Raw genomic sequence first — 21,207 nt, 5'->3', positions numbered from 1 at the left:
CACTGCCTGCCACTCGGAAAAAGACCCGTTTATTCCAACACTTTGCATCCTGTCTGCCAACCAGTTCTCTATCCAAGACAGTACCTTATCCCCAATCCCATGTGCTTTAACTTTACACGCTAATCTCTTATGCGGGACCTTATCGAAAGCCTTCTGAAAGTCCAAATACACCACATCCACTGGTTCTCCCTTATCTATTCTACAAGTTACATCCTCAAAACATTCCAGTAGATTAGTCAAGCATGATTTACCTTTTGTAAATCCATGTTGACTTTGTCCGATCCTGTCACTGTTTTCCAAGTGCTCTGCTATTACATCTTTTATAATGGACTCTAGCATTTTCCCCACTACCGATGTCAGGCTTACCGGTCCATAATTCCCCGTTTTTTCTCTACCACCCTTTTTAAATAGTGGGGTTACATTAGCTATCCTCCAATTCATGGGAACTGTTCCAGAGTCTATAGAATTTTGGAAGGTGACCAGCAATGCATCTACTATTTCTAGGGCCATTTCCTTAAGTACCCTAGGATGTAGATTATCAGGTCCTGGGGATTTATCAGCCTTTAATCCCATCAATTTCCCTAACACCATTTCCCTACAAATACTGATTTCATTCAATTCCTCCCTCTCATTAGACCCTATGTTCCCCGACATCTCTGGGAGGTTATTTGTGTCCTCTTTTGTGAAGACAGAACCAAAGTATGTATTTAATTGGTCTGCCATTTCTTTGTTCCCCATTATAAATTCCCCTGATTCTGCCTGCAAGGGACCTATGCTTGACTTCACCAATCTTTTTCTCTTCACATATCTATAGACGCTTTTGCAGTCAGTTTTTATGTTCCCTGCAAGCTTACTCTCAATCTATTTTCCCCCTCTTAATTAATCCCTTTGTCCTCCTTTGCTGAATCGTAAACTGCTCCCAGTCCTCAGGTTTGCTGCTTTTTCTGGCCAAATTATATGCCCTCTCCTTGGATCTTATGCTATCCCTAATTTCCCTTGTTAGCCACGGTTGAGTCACCTTTTTTGTTTTATTTTTATGCCAAACAGGGATGAACAAATTCTGTAGTTCATCCATGCGATCTTTAAATGTTTGCCATTGCCTATCCACCGCCAACCCTTTAAGTAACATTCCCCAATCCATCCTAGCTAACTCGCGCCTCATACCATCATAGTTTGCTTTATTTAAATTTAGGACCCTAGTCTCTGAGTCAACTACTTCACTCTCCATTTTAATGAAGAATTCTATCATATTATGATCGCTTCTCCCCAAGGGGCCTCGCACAACAAGATTGCTAATTAATCATTTCTCATTACATAATACCCAGTCTAAGATGGCCTGATCTCTAGTTGGTTCCTCGACATATTGGTCCAGGAAACCATCCTGTATACACTCTAGGAATTCCCCCTGCACAATATTGTTACTAATTTGGTTAGCCCAATCTATATGTAGATTAAAGTCACTCATGCTGACTGCTGTGTCCTTATTGCACGCATCTCTAATTTCCCGTTTAATGCCATCCCCAACCTCAGCATTACTGTTTGGGGGTCTGTATATAACTCCCACTAACGTTTTCTGCCCCATGGTATTTCTCAGCTCTGCCCATACAGATTCCACATCATCCTTCCTTACTATTGTGTTAATCTCCTCTTTAACCAGCAATGCTACCCCACCTCCTTTTCCTTTTTTCCTGTCCTTCCTGAATATTGAATACCCCTGGATGTTGAATTCCCAGTCTTGGTCACCCTGGAGCCATGTCTCCTTAATCCCAATTATATCATATCCGTTTACATCTATTTGCGCAGCTAATTCATCCACCTTATTACGAAGGCTCCTTGCATTAAGACACAAAGCCTTCAGACTTGATTTTTTAACGCTCTTAGTCCTTTTAGAATTCTTATTTACTGTGGCCCTGTTTGATTTACACCATTGATTTCTCTGCCTTCCACTTTTGCTTTTCTCCTTCCTGTCTTTTGTTTCTATCCTTGCTTCCCTTTCCTCTGTCTCCTTGCACAGGTTCCCAACCCCCTGCCATTTTAGTTTAAACCCTCCCCAATAGCACTTGCAAACACTTCCCCTAGGACATCGGTTCCGGTCCCGCCCAGGTGCAAACCATCCAGTTTGTACTGGTCCCACCTCCCCCAGAACCGGTTCCAATGTCCCAGGAATTTGAATCCCTCCCCCTTGTACCATTCCTCTCGCCACGTATTCATCTGAAATATCCTTCTATTTCTACTCTGACTAGCACGTGGCATGGGTAACAATCCTGAGATTACTACCTTTGAGGTCCTATTTTTTAATTTACCTCCTAACTCCCGATATTCAGCTTTTAGGACCTCATCCCGTTTTTTACCTATATTGTTGGTACCTATATGCACCATGACAACTGGCTTTTCACCCTCCCCCTCCAAAATGCCCTGCAGCCGCCCCAAGACATCCTTGATCCTTGCACCAGGGAGGCAACATACCATCCTGGAGTCTTGTTTGCGGCCGCAGAAATGCCTATCTATTCCCTTTACAATAGAATCCCCTATCACTATAGCTCTCCCACTCTTTTTCCTCCCGTCCTGTGCAGCAGGACCACCCATGGTGCCAGGAAGTTGGCTACTGCTGCCTTCCCCTGATAAGCCATCTCCCTCAACAATATCCAAAGTGGTATATCTGTTTGAAAGGGGGATGGCCACAGGGGACCCCTGTACTACCTGCCTGCGCCTACTACTCTGCCTGGTGGTCACCCATTCCCTTCCTGCCTGTGCAACCTTTACCTGCGGTGTGACCAACTCCCTAAACGTGCTATCCACGATGTCCTGAGCATCGCAAATGCTCCAGTATGTATCCATTCACAGCTCCAGCACTGCAATCAGAGCTAGGGCAGGGAAGTTAGGGGAAGCTTGGCTGTTGGGCTAGGAGAAGGGAGGGAAGCAGCTGAACAGATGGTCTCAATCTTAATGACAAAGAGGTCCATGAGCTCCTCGCATTTATTGGAGGTGAGGATAGAGGAGGCAGTGGAAAGTGATTTCAGAAGACGGTTTGTAGTGGAGAAGAGAAGTCAGAGGTTATCTTTGCATTCCAGGATGAAATTGAAAGTACCATTGTAAGTGACCTGGGGGGAAGTTTTTTCCAGGGGTGGACACAGAAGGAAGTGAGGTTGGGAGGGCGAAGGGGGATATGAGTGGAGAGGGATAGAAGGAAGGGATCCAAGATGGCCTTATCTGTGATTGACACGATGGGAGTAGAGCGGCCACATGAGATGGCAAGGTCGAGGGGGTGGCCATGAATATGGGTCGGGGAGTCTATATCGAGGGCTAGATTAATGGAGGATAGGAGGGCAGTGAACTCAGAGGAGAGAGGGCATGATGAGTTGAGATGGAGGTTGAAATCACCAAGGATGGGAAGTCAATTGGTGCAGAGGCTGAGGGACGAAAGCAGTGAAGATATCTCAGTGAGAAACTTGACATTGTACTTGGGTGGGTGATAGAAGAACAAGGATTTTAATGGAGGTGAGGGGTTGGAACAAGGTGAGATGCTCAAAGGAGGGGAATGTGCCAGAGGAGTTGGGGAACAGATCAAGGTATGATTTGGTGATAAGGGCCACATTAAGGGGGATAGATTTTCTATGGAGTTTTACATGGGAGGTTGCTGTCAGAGGGATGTCCAAACAGCGCAGCGCACTCTACAGGGCTGCTGAGACCTGTGTGAACAGGGAAAGCAACTGGGTATCTCCTTAACCAATCAGATTGAAGAATGTTAATGATCAGCGCAGAGTCTGAACCAGGGAGTGTCAGTTAGAATAGTGAACTCAATATCAAATCAGCTATAGAAAGTGAAATGGAGAGGGAAAGAAAGATGAGATTGAGAGAGATAAAAGAGACAGAAATAAAAGTTTTTAAAAATGTATTTAATTTTTTTTATTTTTAAAATCTCCAACAATAATTAAAAGCTGAAGGGATGAGACTCCCCACTTGTATAAGTTAATTTTTAGTGCCAGAGAGGTTGTATGGCAGTAATGAAGACTTACCACACTGTTAAAAGGGTATTTGGACTGGAATGGACAAGCCCTAACGTTTTTTGGCGAATTTAGTCCGTATCGATAAGGTAAGTACAGGACCTTCACAGTGTTCAATGTATTTGAATGGAGAGTCAGACGGATAGATGCTGTTTTTGGGATTCTTATGGAGGAATGTCGCACCTCGGACAACAACTTCCGGATTTCTGCGCTTAACTGTGGTCGCCAAAAGTTGCTGTTCGATTTGCACATAAATAATGGTGAGCGCTCTTAGCAAAGTCCGGCCCCATGTGGGGGGAAATCCTGCTCAGACTAATGCAGTGAACCGAAATATCTAAGTCATACTCATCATAGATAGAACAGATAAACAGGTTATTTGCATGACATTTACCATATCTCAATCAAGATAAATGCAATAAAAGGACGTGATATCAAGCAAGACACATTATATTGCATACTATTGTTCCAAAGTTTAAACTAATAAAATTTAAATAGTACTCTGAAGTATAAGGGAAGAGCTAGGTAGGGAGTTGGTGGGGGGGGGGGGGGGGGGGGGGGTGGGGGCGGTGGAATTGCCCTTAGTCTTTTTCTATCTGCACAACTTCTTCTTTGTACCCACCTCCTTTTTTCAATATCACTCTTTTCTCAGAGGTAGACAGGAGAAAGGTCAGTTAGGGAGAGAATGATATTAGCAATGAATAATTTACACCCACATGAATGAGAGAAGCGGGGAATTCCTCTTATGTGACGCATGAACTGAAATATCCAGAGAGAGGGGATCAATATGAATCGGACCAGTAAAGAAATGAACAAAGGCCTATTTGAAGGGAGGAAAAGATTTTTGCAAATTTGAATCAGTAGAAATGACTGGGCCTAGAACATCTTGAGAAATTATAAGATTTCTGTAATTTCGAGGATATCTAAGCCCAAAAGGAAGACTCGTGGTATTTTCAGACGAGCAGAATGGCACAATATTGCATTGGCAGAAGGTTCCCTATTATGATGATGTTACCACGTAATTTTCAATTTGAAAAGTAAAAATATTCCTATATCATTTAAATAAAATTGTGTGAACCTTGTCTAGGTCCATAATAACAACAGAAAATGCTGGAAAAACCGCGGATGTCGGCGGGAGGCGCGAGCGGGAAGCTTAAAAAGGCTTCAGAGACCCAGGTAAGGCCTCAGACCGCGGGTGTCGGCGGGAGGCGCAAGCAGGAAGCTTAAAAAGGCTTCAGAGACCCAGGTAAGGCTTACCAATCTCCAGTCTCCAAAGTCAGAGGGAAGGAGAGAGGTAAAAAGTAATCCAAGTGTGACGTCACCAGAAAGCGGGTAAGTGATTGGTTGGTAAGTATTTCTCTCTTTTTAAGCTTAAACTCTGTGGTTTATAGTTTCTAAGGTGCGATATTCATCATCTAGAATCGGGGCAGAGGGTATTTAAAAATAATATTAATAGATTTAATTAATTACATAGAATGGGAGATCAGGTGATGTGTTGCTGCTGCAATATGTGGGAGCTGGTGGACACCATTGATGCTCACAGTGATCACATTTGCAGTAAGTGTTGGCTGCTCGAGGAATTTCGGCTCCGTGTTGAAGAGCTGGAGTCCGAGCTTCAAACACTGAGACACATCAGGGAGGGGGAGAGTTACCTGGACTCCGTGTATCAGGAGGTAGTCACACCAATTAGATTAATTAATTCAGATGTAGTCCGTGGCCAGGGTCAGGATGGTGTGACTAGAAGTGAGGCAGGTACGGGGATCCAGGAGGTAGTGTTGGAGGAGCCGCAGCCCTTGCTCTTGTCCAACAGGTTTGAGGCTCTTACTCCCTGTGAGGATGAGAACAGGGACTGCGGGGAGGATGAGCAACCTGGCCACATCACCGTGGAGCGGGGGGCCATTCAAGTGGGGGGAGTTAAAAGAAATGTTGTAGTGGTAGGGTATAGTATCGTTAGGGGGATAGATAGAGTTCTTTGCAGCCGAGAGCGAGAGTCCCAAAGGCTGTGTTGCCTGCCCGGTGCCAGGGTTAAGGACATCTCCTCTGGGCTGGAGAGAAACTTGGAGTGGGAGGGGGAGGATCCAGTTGTCGTGGTCCATGTTGGTACCTACGACATAGATAGGACAAGGAAGGAGGTTCTGCTGAGGGAGTTTGAGCAGCTAGGGGCCAAATTAAAAAGCAGAACCGCAAGGGTAATAATCTCTGGATTACTACCTGAGCCACATGCAAATTTGGCTAGGGTAAATAAAATGAGAGAGTTAAATGCGTGGCTCAAAGACTGGTGTGGGAGAAATGGGTTTTGCTTCCTGGGACACTGGCATCAGTACTGGGACAGGCGAGAGCTGTTCCGTTGGGATGGACTTCACTTGGCCAGTGCTGGGACTAGAATCCTGGCGAATCGAATAACTAGGGCTGTAGAGAGGGCTTTAAACTAATTAGTTGGGGGGAGGTTTGAAGAGAGCAAAAAATAAAAATGACAGCGGAGAAGGCAATAGAGCAAGGTAGCAGTGGGGGAATTAAAAACCAGAGCATGTCAGGGACAGAATGTATAATGATAAAGGTAAAGTAGTAAAAGGGGTAAAAGCAGGAATAAATTGTCAGAAAACATATTTGAAAGTTCTTTATCTGAATGCACGCAGCATTCGTAACAAAATTGACGAGTTAACGGTGCAAATAACTACACATGGGTATGATCTGGTGGCCATTATGGAAACATGGCTGCAAGATAATCATGAATGGGAACTAAACATACAAGGGTATTTGACAATTAGGAAGGACAGACAGGAAGGAAAGGGAGGTGGGGTTGCTATGTTAATCAAGGATGGAATCACTGCAATAGTCAGAAATGATATTGGGTCAAAGGATCAGGATAGTGAAACAGTTTGGGTGGAGAAAAAGAATAATAAGGGGAAAAAGTCACTAGTGGGCGTAGTCTATAGGCCTCCTAACAGTTGCAACTCTGTTGGTCGGAGTATAAATCAGGAAATAGTTGGGGCTTGTAATAAGGGAACAGCTATAATCATGGGGGATTTTAACTTTCATATTGACTGGACTAATCAAATTGGGCATGGCAGCATTGAGGAAGAGTTCATAGAGTGTATTAGGGATGGGTTCCTTGAGCAGTATGTAACTGAACCAACCAGGGGGCAGGCAATCTTAGATCTGGTCCTGTGTAATGAGACAGGATTAATAAAAAATGTCCTAGTAAAGGATCCCCTTAGAATGAGTGACCATAATATGGTTGAATTCCAAATTCAGTTTGAGGGTGAGAGAGTTGGATCTCAAACCAGCGTACTAAGCTTAAATAAAGGAGACTGAAAGTATGAGAGTAGAATTGACTAAAGTGGACTGGGAAAACAGATTAAAGTGTAAGACGGTACAAGAGCAGTGGTCTACATTCAAGGAGATATTTCACATCTTTCAAGATAAATATATTCCACTGAGGAAAAAGGGGAGTAAAAGAAAAGACAGCCATCCGTGGCTTAGTAAAGTAATAAAGGATAGTATTCGACTGAAAACAAGGGCATATAAAGTAACCAAATCTAGTGGGAGGATAGAAGATTGGGAAGCATTTAAAAGCCAGCAAAGAATAACTAAAAGATTAATTAAGAAAGGGAAGATAGATTATGAAAGTAACCTAGCAAAAAATATAAAAACAGATAGCAAGAGTTTATACAGCTATATAAAAAGAAAAAGGGTGGCTAAAGTGAATGTTGGTCCCTTAGAGGATGGGACTGGGAAACTAGTGGTGGGGAACATGGAGATGGCAAAGACGCTGAACAAATATTTTGTATCAGTTTTTACAGTAGAGGACACTAAAAATATCCCAACACTGGACAAACAGGGGGCAATGGGGGGGGGGGGGGGGAGGAGCTAAACACGATTAAAATCACTAAGGAGATGGTACTCAGTAAAATAATGGGACTTAAGGCGGATAAATCCCCCGGACCTGATGACCTACATCCTAGGATCTTGAGAGAAGTGGCGGTAGGGATTGTGGATGCATTGGTGATCAGTTTCCAGAACTCCCTGGACTCAGGAAAGGTCCCGGCAGATTGGAAAACTGCTAATGTAACACCCTTATTTAAGAAGGGAAGTAGACAAAAAGCTGGAAACTATAGACCAGTTAGCCTAACATCTGTGGTTGGCAAAATGTTGGAGTCCATTATTACGGATACAGTAACAGAGCATTTGGATAAACATAATTTAATAGGACAGAGTCAGCATGGTTTTACAAAGGGGAAGTCATGTTTGACAAATTTGCTCGAATTCTTTGAGGATGTAACATACAGGGTGGATAAAGGGGAACCAGTGGATGTAGTGTATTTGGACTTCCAAAAGGCATTTGACAAGGTTCCACACAAAAGATTACTGATCAAGATAAAAAATCACGGGATTGGGGGTAATATACTGGCATGGGTGGAAGATTGGCTATCTAACAGAAAACAAAGAGTTGGGATAAATGGTTCGTTCTCGGGCTGGCAATCAGTAACTAGTGGTGTTCCGCAGGGGTCAGTGCTGGGACCCCAACTCTTTACAATCTATATTAACGATTTGGAGGAAGGGACCGAGTGCAACATATCCAAGTTTGCCGACGATACAAAGATGGGAGGGAAAGCAGTGAGTGAGGACATAAAAAACCTGCAAAAGGACATAGACAGGCTAAGTGAGTGGGCAGAGATTTGGCAGATGCAATATAATGTTGGAAAGTGTGAGGTTATGCACTTTGGCAGAAAAAATCAAAGAGCAAGTTATTATCTAAATGGAGAGAAACTGCAAAGTGCTACAGTACAAAGGGATCTGGGGGTCCTGGTGCATGAAAGACAAAAAGTTAGTATGCAGGTGCAGCAGGTGATCAGGAAGGCCAATGGAATCTTGGCTTTTATTGCAAGGGGGATGGTGTATAAAAACAGGGAAGTCTTGCTGCAGTTATACAGGGTATTGGTGAGGCCACACCTGGAATACTGCGTGCAGTTTTGGTTTCCATATTTAAGAAAAGATATACTTGCTCTCGAGGCGGTTCAGAGAAGGTTCACTCGGTTGATTCCAGAGATGAGGGGGTTGACGTATGAGGAAAGGTTGAGTAGGTTGGGACTGTTGTGTCTCCTTGTGTTCTTTTACTATAAATAATAGACACTTTTAGCTCATTTTAGTTACTGCTTTTACTAGCTGTATTTCTGCTTTGTTTCTGTGCTGCCGCATGGTGCGGAGTGATACAAGATGTCCGACACTGCACTGTGCACTGCCCATGCACAGTGTGCCACATAGTAATATAACTACACCATACCAAAGTAGTTCCATACCAAAGTAATTCCATTTAACGATGTGATACTATATAACAATGTAACATCCCTCTTTCTCAAAAAATTAAAACATGAAATTTAACAATTTAAATTAACAAATATTATATCAAAACTATTATTATCAACTGCAAAGAATCGTGAGTTTTTTTTTATTCGCGATATCGCTCAGGTGGTTGGATGTTGTCCCTCCATCTTGTGGATTTGGTGGTGACCATTCCTCTCTGCGGTGTTTTGGTGTGTGCCGCTCTTGTTGTTGTTGTTGCTGTCGCCTTTGGAGTTGGAGTGTGCATGCTCGTGGTTGTTTGATTTGTAGCGCTTATTTCTTGTGTTGTGCTGCTTGTGGTAGCTGATGTTGTCTGCTGCTTATCCAGTTCAGGTGAAGGTCTGATGTGGAGTCTGTTCCGTCTGTATTGGTTACCAGGTTCAGTCTCTACGAAGTAGGATCTTGGAGTATCAGCTTTTCCAATGACCTTGGCTGGATTCCAGGTTTTCAACACCGGGTCTTGCACATGCACTGATTGTCCATTCAGCAATTCTGGTAGCGTGTTTGCATGTTTATCGTAATGTTTGCTTCCTACGATTTGTGCTTCTGCCAGCTTTTGTCTGAAGTCCTCCTGGTCCTGGGGAGGATGTATTTTTGCTGGTAGTGTAGTCTTAAACTTCCTCCCATTCAGCAATTCCGCAGGTGATTTCATGTCTGCTTTCAGTGGTGTTGATCTGAGTGATAGGAGGGCAAGGTCATGGTCTTCCCCCATCTCACTACTTTTGATGAGAGTTCTCTTGGCAGTCTGGATCTGTCTTTCGATGAACCTGTGTCCCCTTGGGAAATGTGGGGATGAGGTTACTATTTTGAACCCATACTTTTCTGCCAGAGCTCTGAATTCACTCGATGTGAACTGGGTTCCATTGTCACAGATTACCTTTTCCGGGATTCCTTGTTCAGCAAACAAGCTCTTTGCAATCCTGGTGGTAGTTGTGGCTCTCAAGTCTTTCATCCTTCTCACAAAAGGAAACTTGGAATAGTAATCTGCCACTATGAGATACCATTCTTGATTGCACATGCAGAGATCTGCCCCAACAGTGTGCCATGGTCTTGACGGTATTTCACTAGGTATCATCTCCTCTTTCTGTTGTGCATTTCTGTATTTCTGGCATATACCACATGCAGAGACCATCTGTTTGATATTTTTGTACATGCCTATCCAGTATACAGCTGATCTGGCTCTCAGCTTGCATTTTTCCATTCCCATGTGGCCTTCATGTATGAGATGGAGAAGTTGTGTCTGCATCGTCTTTGGCACGATGATCCTCGATCCAGCAAGGAGAATACCGTCTTCTACTGCAATATCGTCTTTAATCGTCCAGTATTGACAAATTGTCGCCTGTACCTGCTGGATTCTCTCCGGCCACCCCTGTATTACTTCTTGTGTGAATAGTTGCAACTCCTCATCTTTGCTAGTCTCATCTCTGATTTGACTGAGCTTTGTAGGGGTAACATTCACTAGGTGGTGGATTTTTACTGTTAGGCCCTCCACCTCGTGTTTCTCATATGGTGACAATCGAGACAACGCATCTGCTAGCACCATTTCCTTTTCTGGCTTATATTTAAGCGTGAAGTCATAGCTTTGGATCCTTAGAAGTAGTCTTTGCAGTCTTGCAGGCGCTTTGCACAGATTCTTCTTATAGATCTGTTCTAGTGGACGATGGTCACTCTCTATTGTAAATCGCCTGCCATATAGGTATGTATGGAATTTCTCGCATCCGTACACTACTGCTAATAGTTCTCTTTCTATGTTGGCATATCTCGTCTCGGCTGATGTCAAGGCCTTTGATGTGAAAGCTATCGGCTTTCCTTCCTGCACCAGAGCTGCCCCTAGTCCTCTGGTAGAAGCGTCTACTTGCAGAGTGACTGGTTTTCTTCTGTCATAATATGACAGACTTGTTTCTTTGCACAACAGTTCTTTAAGTTGTTTGAAATTCCTTTCGTGTGATTTAGACCACTGGTATTCGGCGTCTTCTTTCAACAGCTCTCTGAGATTTGTTGTATGTTCTGACATGTGTGGGATGAAAGAACTCATGTATTGGACCAAGCCAAGGTAACTCCTCAGCTCTTTCTTGTCTTTGGGTGGTTTCATTTCAGCAATCGCTGCAATCTTCTCTGGATTTGGCTTGACTCCTTCTGTTGTATAAATCATACCGAAGAATTGGCATTCCTTGACTTTAACTATGCACTTATCTGCATTTAACTTGATGCCAGCCTTCCTGGTACTCTCCATGGCCTCATGTAGGTGCATGTCATGGTCTCTTTCATCTGCTCCATAGATCTGAATATCATCAGCTATTCCTATAGCTCCTTCACAGCCTCTGTATGTCTCGTCTATTTTCTGTTGAAAGATATCTTGACTGACCTTTAGCCCGAATGGTAGCCGCAGGAATTTGTAACGCCCAAATGGTGTGTTGAATGTTGTCAGTGTTGTTGATTCCTCATCCAACTTCACATTCAAATATCCATTTCTGGCATCTAGTTTTGAAAAAACCTTGGCTCCTGCCAGTGATGGCGTAATCTCCTCTAGCGTTGGGGTGGGATAGTGGTCTCTCTTTATCACCTGGTTTAGATCTTTGGGGTCCAAACATATTCTGAGACACCCGTTTGGCTTTTCTCGTACCACAATTGAGTTTACCCAGTCTGTGGGTTCAGTGACCTTTATGATCACTCCCTTTTCTTCCATCTCCTTTAGCTCTCTTTCAAGCTTTGTCTTCAGCTTGATGGGTACTTTTCGTGGAGCATGGATAACGGGCTTTACCTCTGGATCGATGGTGATGTGGAGATTGGAAATCTCCGAAACATCCCACTGTATCATCGAAACATTCCGGATACATGTCTATCAAGTCTTTTTTACTCTTGATTTGTGGGCGGTTCTCCAGTGGGGTGTTGCTGTCTATCTTCAGTGGCGTTTCCGTCAGCTCGTGATGCACTGAGATCAATCTCAACTTCTCGCAGCTGTTTAATCCCAGGATCGCTGGCCCCTCAGTGTCGGTGACATAGAACATGCAGTTGATGTTCTTTCTTTTATGTGTCCCTTTGATAAAGGTTATTCTGAGTTGTTTAATCTCACTCCCCCCATATGCTGTCAGCGTGACATTACTTGCCTTTAAACAACCATTTTTCGGGTAGCCATCTTCTATCAGGTTTTCGGGAAAGATCTGCTGGTACAGTCTCAATGGGAGAATGTTGCTCTGAGCCCCTGTGTCCAGCTTCAACTTTAAGTTGATGGTTTTGGGCCGACCTTTGTTCTTTTTTTTGATTTGGATGATGGTGTGCAATTCTCTCCTCGGAGTATTTTCCGCTCTGGACATCTCATGAAGCTGTATCTTTATGGTTTCGATGTTTAGTGCATTGTCGTGATCATCATCATCATCCTGCTCATCCATGGCATGGATATTGTGTTTCTTTCTCTGGTTCTGCTGTCCGCCTTTGTTTTTGATGTATGTTCCTTCTTTCTTCGTTCTACACCTCTTTTCCCAGTGGTTTAGTTTGCCACATGCATTGCAGCTTGTTCCATATGCTGGACATTTCCTCTTGTCTGTGTAATCGTGCGGTCTTCCACAGTTTCTGCACGTTTCCCCCGTTGTCATGTGTATGTCTTTGTGTGTTGTACTTTTCTCTCACTGCATCCACTCTGTTGTCCGTCTCAGAAGCTGTCCGCATGTCAGCCGTTTGAGAAATCAGCGTTTTCATTTGCTGCTTCATGAGCTCTCGCAGTATCTACAGCCTCTGTTATTCCGAGCTTTTCTTTTCCTATCAGGGCTTTTTGTACCTCTACATGCGCTGACCCCCATATTAGCTGGTCCACAAGCTTTTCTTCCATTTCCTTAAATTTACACTTGCTGGCTTCATTTCTCAGCCTTGTTAGGAAATTGTCAGCTGTTTCACCGGGTTCCTGTCTTAGACTCTGGAATTTGTATCTGTGTATACGGTGATTGGATTTAGGCTCTAGATGGTTGCTGAATTTATCAAAAATTGTCACAGGGTTTTCATTTTCATCTTCAGTCAAACTCCAGCTATTATACAAATCTAGACCTTTTTCTCCTGTCCACAACAGAATGTAACTAACCTTTTCCTCGTTGGTAGCGCCCTTCAGGAAGCTTTTGAATGTAAGATCACATTTCTGTTTGAACTTGCGGAATGCTTCTACTATATCGTTGGCTTCCCAGTTCATGAGGGGTTGCATTTGCACAGTCAGTGCAGTCATTTTAGTTTCCCGTACGATTCACTCTCAATCACCGCATAAAATCACTTTTCGTCTTATTCGCAGTTCGTATAGCACAATACAGACACTTTTAGCTCATTTTAGTTACTGCTTTTACTAGCTGTATTTCTGCTTTGTTTCTGTGCTGCCGCATGGTGCAGAGTGATACAAGATGTCCGACGCTGCACTGTGCACTGCCCATGCACAGTGTGCCACATAGCAATATAACTACACCATACCAAAGTAATTCCATTTAACGATGTGATACGATAACAATGTAACAGGACTCTACTCATTGGAGTTCAGAAGAATGAGAGGCGATCTTATCGAAACATATAAGATTGTGAGGGGGCTTGATCGGGTGGATGCGGTGAGGATGTTTCCACTGATGGGTGAGATTAGAACTAGGGGGCATAATCTTAGAATAAGGGGCTGCCCTTTCAAAACTGAGATGAGGAGAAACTTCTTCACTCAGAGGGTAGTAAATCTATGGAACTTGCTACCCCAGAGAGCTGCGGAAGCTGCAACATTAAATAAATTTAAAATGGAGATAGACATTTTCCTAGCAGATAAGGGAATTAGGGGTTACGGGGAGAGGGCAGGGAAGTGGACGTGAGTCTAGGTTCAGATCAGCCATGATCCTATTGAATGGCGGAGCAAGCCCGAGGGGCCGTATGGCCTACTCCTGCTCCTATTTCTTATGTTCTGTAGGCCAGGCAACATCCGTGGAGAGATAAATAGAGTCAACGTTTCAGGTCGATGACCCTTCATCAGAACTGTGAAAAAAGGCAGGAAATGAAACAGGTTAAAAGGCCAGTTTGGGGGCTGGGAAATGGGGGAGGGGATGAACGAACAAAAGGGAAGTGAAGAGACATTAAGAGGTATTCAAGACGAGACGAGATAGTAATAGGACAAGTAAAGAGACAAAAGATGGCTCTAGATGAAAAGAAAAGCTCGGAATAACAGAGGCTGTAGATACTGCGAGAGCTCATCAAGCAGCAAATGAAAACGCTGATTTCTCAAACGGCTGACATGCGGACGGCATGTTATTTCTCTTTAAATCATTCTTGATAAGATTACTTAAGCAGTTTAAGTAAAGGGGAAAAGTTAAATATTTGGGATTCTGTTGGTTTAAGAAGAGTAAAACAAGGTTACACTGCAGTAGGAGTAAACTGGCACAGCAGGTAGTGGAAACCAGTTTTCTAACCAATCAGCAGGGGTGACTCATTTGGCTGTAAACAAACAAACAGTATTAAAAGACCAGTGCTAGTGCGAGCAAGCACTGAGTGCGAGTCAGCAGAGAGTGCTGTGAGTTTGGGTAAGTGTGAGATAGGGTAAGTGTGGTCTTAGGTGCTCTTTTCAAACTTTAACTCTGTGGGTTGTAGTTAATAAGGCCTTTCTGGTGCAGAGTGACTGTTGGTAAACCATTTAACTGGTGTAATTAGAGGGATTGATTTAATTTAAATCCAATTAATTAAAGGGGATACTAGCATTTAAAATCGGGCAGAGGGTGTCCATAACTAACAATAAAAAATTTAATTAATTACATAGAATGGAGCAGGTGATGTGTTACTGTTGCGAGACGTGGGAGCCGGTGGACCCCATTGAGGCTCACGGTGATTATGTCTGTGACAAGCGTCTGCTGCTACAGGAACTGCAGCTCCGTGTTGATGAGCTGGAGTCTGAGCTTCAGACACTGCGACACATCAGGGAGGGGGAGAAGTACCTGGACTCTGTGTTTCAGGAGGTGGTCACACCTATGAAGTTAATTAATTCAGATGTAGCCCATGGTTAGGGACAGGACGGTGTGACTACGAGTGAGGCAGGTACGGGGATCCAGGAGGTAGTGTTGGAGGAGCCGCAGCCCTTGCTCTTGTCCAACAGGTTCGAGGTTCTTACTCCCTGTGGGGACAGGAGCAGGGACTGCAGGGAGGATGAGCAACCTGGCCACAGCACCGTGGAATGGGGGGCCATTCAAGAGGGGGGGAGTAAATAGAAATGTTGTAGTGGTAGAGGATAGTATTATTAGGGGGATAGATAGAGTTCTCTGCAGCCGAGAGCGAGAGTCCCGAAGGCTGTGCTGCCTACCCGGTGCCAGGGTTAAGGACATCTCCTCTGGGCTGGAAAGAAACTTGCAGTGGGAGGGGGTGGATCCAGTTGTCGTGGTCCATGTTGGTACAAACGACGTAGATAGGACTAGGAAGCCGGTTCTGTTAAAGGAGTATGAGCAGCTAGGGGTCAAATTAAAAAACAGAACCTCAAGGGTAATAATCTCTGGATTATTACCTGAGCCACGAGCGAATTTGGCTAGGACAAATAAAATTAGAGAGTTAAATGCGTGGCTCAAAGACTGGTGTGGGAGAAATGGGTTTTGCTTCCTGGGACACTGGCAGCAGTACTGGGGCAGGAGGGAGCTGTTCAGTTGGGACAGGCTTCACTTGGCCAGTGCTGGGACTAGAGTCCTGGCAGATCATATAACTAGGGCTGTAGAGAGGGTTTTAAACTAACTAGTGGGGGGGGGGGGGGGAGGTTCCTAGAGAGCAAATAATAAAAATGACAACAGAGAAGGTCATAGACTTAGGTAGCAGTGGGGAAATTAAAAACCAGAGCGTGTCAGGAAGGGGCAGAAGGTATGGAGTAAAAGGTAAAGTAATAAAAAGGGCAAAAGCAGGAACTAAGTGTCACAAAACATATTTGAAAGTTCTCTATCTGAATGCATGTAGCATTCGTAACAAAATAGATGAGTTAATGGCACAAATAACTACATATGGGTATGATCTTGTGGCCATTACAGAAACATGGCTGCAGGGTGACAATGCCTGGGAATTAAACATACCAGGTTATTTAACGATCAGGAAGGACAGGCAGGAAGGAAGGGGAGGTGGGGTGGCTATGTTAATAAAGGAAGGAATCACTGTAATACAGAGAAATGATATTGGGTCAAAAGATCAGGATAATGAAACAGTTTGGGTGGAGATAAGGAATAATAAGGGGAAAAAAACACTAGTGAGCGTAGTCTATAGGCCTCCGAACAGTTGCAACTCTGTTGGACGGAGTATCAATCAGGAAATAGTTGAGGCTTGTAATAAGGGAACATCTATAATTATGGGGGATTTTAACTATCATATTAATTGGACAAATCAAATTGGGCAGAGCAGCCTTGAGGAAGAGTTCATTGAGTGTATTAGGGATGGGTTTCTTGAGCAGTATGTAACTGAACCGACCAGGGGGCAAGCAACCTTAGATCTGGTCCTGTGTAACGAGACAGGATTAATTAAAAATGTCCTAGTAAAGGATCCCCTTGGAATGAGTGACCATTACATGGTTGTATTCCATATTCAATTAGAGGGTGAGAAGGTTGGATCTCAAACAAGTGTGCTAAGCTTGAATAAAGGAGACTATGAAGGTATGAGAGCGGAATTGAGTAGAGTGGATTGGGAAAATAGATTAAAGGGTAAGACGATACATGATCAGTGGTGTACATTTAAGGAGTTATTTTACAACTTCCAAAAAATATATATTCCACTGAGAAGAAAAGGGTGTAAAAGAAGACAGCCATCCGTGGCTAAGTAAATAAATTAAGGATAGTATTCGACTAAAAACAAGGGTATATAAGGTAGCCAAATCTAGTGGGAGGATAGAGGATTGGGAAAACTTTAAAAGACAGCAAAAAATAACAAAAAGATTGATTAAGAAAGGGAAGATAGATTATGAAAGTAAATTAGCAAAAAATATAAAAACAGATAGTAAGAGTTTTTATAGTTATATAAAAAGAAAAAGGGTGGCTAAAGTAAATGTTGGTCCCTTAGAGGATGAGACCGGGAAATTAATGGTGGGAAATATGGAGATGGCAAAAACACTGAATGAATATTTTGTATCAGTCTTTACAGTAGAGGACACCAAGAATATCCCAACACTGGACAAGCAGGGGGCTATAGGGGGGGGAGGAGATAAACACGATCAAAATCACTAAGGAAGTGGTACTCGGTAAAATAATGGGACTCAAGGCAGATAAATCACCTGGATCTGATGGCTTACATCCTAGGGTCTTGAGGGAAGTGGCGGTAGGGATTGTGGATGCATTAGTAATAATTTTCCAAAACTCCCTGGACTCAGCAAAGGTCCCGGCAGACTGGAAAACTGCTAATGTAACACCCTTATTTAAAAAGGGCAGTAGACAGAAGGCTGGAAACTATAGATCGGTTAGCCTAACATCTGTGGTTGGTAAAATTTTGGAGTCCATTATTAAGGAGACAGTAACAGGACATTTGGATAATCATAATTTAATAGGACAAAGTCAGCATGGTTTTATGAAGGGGAAGTCATGTTTGACAAATTTGCTGGAGTTCTTTGAGGAAGTAACATATAGGGTGGATAAAGGGGAACCAGTGGACGTAGTGTATTTAGACTTCCAAAAGGCATTTGACAAGGTGCCACACAAAAGATTATTGCTTAAGATAAAAAATCACGGGATTGGGGGTAATATTCTGGCATGGATAGAGGATTGGCTATCTAACAGAAGGCAGTGAATTGGGATAAATGGTTCATTCTCAGACTGGCAATCAGTAACTAGTGGTGTTCCGCAGGGGTCAGTGCTGGGTCCCCAACTCTTTACAATCTATATTAACGATTTGGAGGAGGAGACCGAGTGTAACATATCAAAGTTTGCAGATGATACTAAGATGGGAGGGAAAGTAGTGAGTGAGGAGGACATAAAAAACCTGCAAGGGGACATAGACAGGCTAAGTAAGTGGGCAGAGATTTGGCAGATGGAATACAATACTGGAAAGTGTGAGGTTATGCACATTGGCAGGAAAAATCGTAGAGCAAGTTATTATCTTAATGGCAAGAAACTGGAAAGTACTGAAGTACAAAGGGATCTGGGGGTCCTGGTGCACGAAACTCAAAAGGTTAGTATGCAGGTGCAGCAAGTGATTAAGGAGGCCAATGGAATGTTGGCTTTCATTGCTAGGGGGATAGAATATAAAAATAGGGAGGTATTGCTTCAGTTGTACAAGGTATTGGTGAGACCGCACCTGGAATACTGCATACAGTTTTGGTGTCCATACTTAAGAAAAGACATACTTGCTCTCGAGTCAGTACAAAGAAGGTTCACTCGGTTAATCCCGGGGATGAGGGGATGGACATATGAGGAGAGGTTGAGTAGATTGGGACTCTGCTCATTGGAGTTCAGAAGAATGAGAGGCGATCTTATTGAAACATATAAGATTGTGAAGGGGTTGGATCGGGTGGATGCGGGGAGGATGTTCCCGATGATGGGTGAAACTAGAACTAGGGGGCATAGTCTTAGAATAAGGGGCTGCTCTTTCAAAACTGAGATGAGGAAGGAACTACTTCACTCAGAGGGTGGTAGGTCCATGGAATATGCTGCCCCAAAAAGCTGTAGAAGCTACATCATTACATAAATTTAAAACAGAAATAGACAGTTTCCTAGAAGTAAAGGGAATTAAGGGTTACGGGGAGCGGGCAGGAATTTGGACATGAGTCTAGGTTCGGAGCAGACATGGCCCTGCGGGTAGCGGAGCGGGCCCAGGGGCCGTGTAGCCTGATCCTGCTCCTATTTTGTGTGTCTAATTCTGTTAGATTCAGGAGATGGTTCTGTGATAGTAGATTGGCGGTTAGGATCAGATCAGCCATGATCTTATTGAATGGCGGAGCAGGCTCGAGGGGCCGATTGGCCTACTCCTGCTCCTATTTCTTATGTTCTTATGTTCTTATGAAATGCGCTGGCAGATTGAGAGACAGCTGCCATGTGGGAGAGGAAAAAAAGGGAAAAGGCACAAACCAAAGGTGTGGATAAAAAATATATAAAAATGTAATAGAGGCCAAGGTTATGATCTGAAATTGTTGAACTCGATGTCTAGGTCCATGTTGGTTTAAAGTTCAGAACACTGATGCTGGGTATAAGGCACTGCCTGCAGCCAGATCCCAATTCACTACAAGGCAGACTTTGGACTCAATGTCATCTCTGTTGTTGTTTATCTCACTACCCATGGCAGGATTGGGTTAACTGAAGGGGGAGGAGGGGGGAAACTTCATTATTTTAAAATTACATTAAAGATAAATGATGGTCAGCTGCAATAGCAAAATACTGCGGATGCTGGAAATCCGAAATAACAACAGAAAATGCTGGAAAAACTCAGCAGGCCAGGCAACATCCGTGGAGAGAGAAATTGAGTCAATGTTTCAGGTCGAAACCCTTCGTCAGGTCAGCTACTATTGGGCTTCTGCCATAATGCTCTGACCTCACTGCTAAACACTGAACAAAAACAGACCTTTTGATTTTCTTTCTTCCCCATACTTTGATGGGAGTGCACTTGCCTCTAGTAAGCACCTGCCGATGGCAACACAGCAGAAATTGGGAACTCAGTGGCATGGGGATGACCTACTTTGCTGTGGCACACTAAATAACCAGATCTTTTTTCGAATGGCAGTTTAATGATTTTGTGTGTTACATCTACATCTATCTACAATACCTTAAAAGCCCTGTGTCTGGTATGCACTTTTTGTTAGTGTCCCACTTAATTCCTCTAACATATCATTCTGTAACAATTTTTCCATCATGATTTACGTCAAGAATGTTAATCCTGCTTTAATGTTCCTATTCATTATACTGAGCGGTGGTAGAGTAATGATTCAGTCCTCCTAGCTGAGCCACCGGGCCACACGGTGTGGCAATAATTTATTGCATATACTTGTGATTGGCTGGAGTTGATAGTGACTTGGGGGTCGATTTTCATTCAGCAGTCGGGAAGGAGGCGGGACTACAACTTTCGGGTTTTAGTCCCGCCTACATCGAAGTCCGGCCAATCCACGCTATTTTCCCTTGATTGACCTTGTTGAGCCCGCCCAGCGGGCTCAGCAGGCCAATTAAGGGCCACCCGGCAACAGGTGACGTCACAGACTGAAATTTCATCTGTCAGGAGGTCTTGACAGATGAAATATCAGTGTTTCACATCTGTTTGAAGCTGTCAAACACTGACAGTCTGACTTCTAACCTGAGTTCTTCTACGCAGACTCAGTTAGAACTCTCACCGGCAATGAAAGCTGAAGGCTGTCACTTTTGACAGCTCGCAGCCATTTTGCTTTCAGTGCCGGCTGAGTGATGGACTCCCGAAACCTAGAGGAAGAAAGGCTGTTAAGGTAAGTACAGGTAATTTAAACTTCTTTACACACTTTAGACACACCAAACACACTTACCTTTGCACTCATGCACCCATCACTCACCTGAACACCGACATCGCGACCCCTCCAAGTCCTTCAACCCGACGGCCCGCCTGCTCTAACCTGGCGTGGTTTGGAGCCATCGGGAATCCCACACGACACCCCTCAAAATAGGGATTAGGCTAAAAACTGCCTGTTAACTACCTGTTAACAGGCAGTTAATTGGCACTAATCCCTTCCCGCCTCAGGTCGGCGGGTCGCAGTGCGGGGTGGGTACCCACCTCCTTTGAAACTTACGCGGAGGCGGGACCCCCGAATTCAGGATTTTTGCCCCCCGCACGCCTAAAAGCCCGCCTCACGGCACACTGAAAATCGACCCCTTGGTCTTTCCAGCCACAACTCCCAGATCTGTCAGATGGTATCGGGCTGGGCGCTGCTCAGGATGTGGCCAACCTCACCTACTCACATCAT

This window comes from Somniosus microcephalus, chromosome 3 (genome assembly GCF_052327205.1).
Source record: "Somniosus microcephalus isolate GS21.2 chromosome 3, FLI_Smic_1.0, whole genome shotgun sequence".
In the NCBI taxonomy this organism is placed as follows: Eukaryota; Metazoa; Chordata; class Chondrichthyes; order Squaliformes; family Somniosidae; genus Somniosus; species Somniosus microcephalus.
The sequence above is the reverse complement of the archived record's forward strand: the minus strand, read 5'-3'. Positions refer to the sequence as shown.